The following is a 206-nucleotide window of genomic DNA, read 5'->3' on the forward strand; positions in this document are numbered from 1 at the left end:
GATTAATCCGTATCATCACCAGAGCCACGGAATTCATTAACAAGCTGGAAAAAAAAGAATTTCAAGCAACGCGCGAGGAAGTAGGGGGCATAGCGCGTCTCCATCAGCGCTCGCTCTAATCAAGGTAATGGAAAAAGAGGAGAAAAGAGGTGAAAGAGGAATAGGTTTGATTTTTCGTTTAATGGCGACGCGCATCTGTTATTCTG

The sequence above is a fragment of the Penaeus monodon genome, chromosome 21 (assembly GCF_015228065.2).
Source record: "Penaeus monodon isolate SGIC_2016 chromosome 21, NSTDA_Pmon_1, whole genome shotgun sequence".
Classification (NCBI taxonomy): domain Eukaryota; kingdom Metazoa; phylum Arthropoda; class Malacostraca; order Decapoda; family Penaeidae; genus Penaeus; species Penaeus monodon.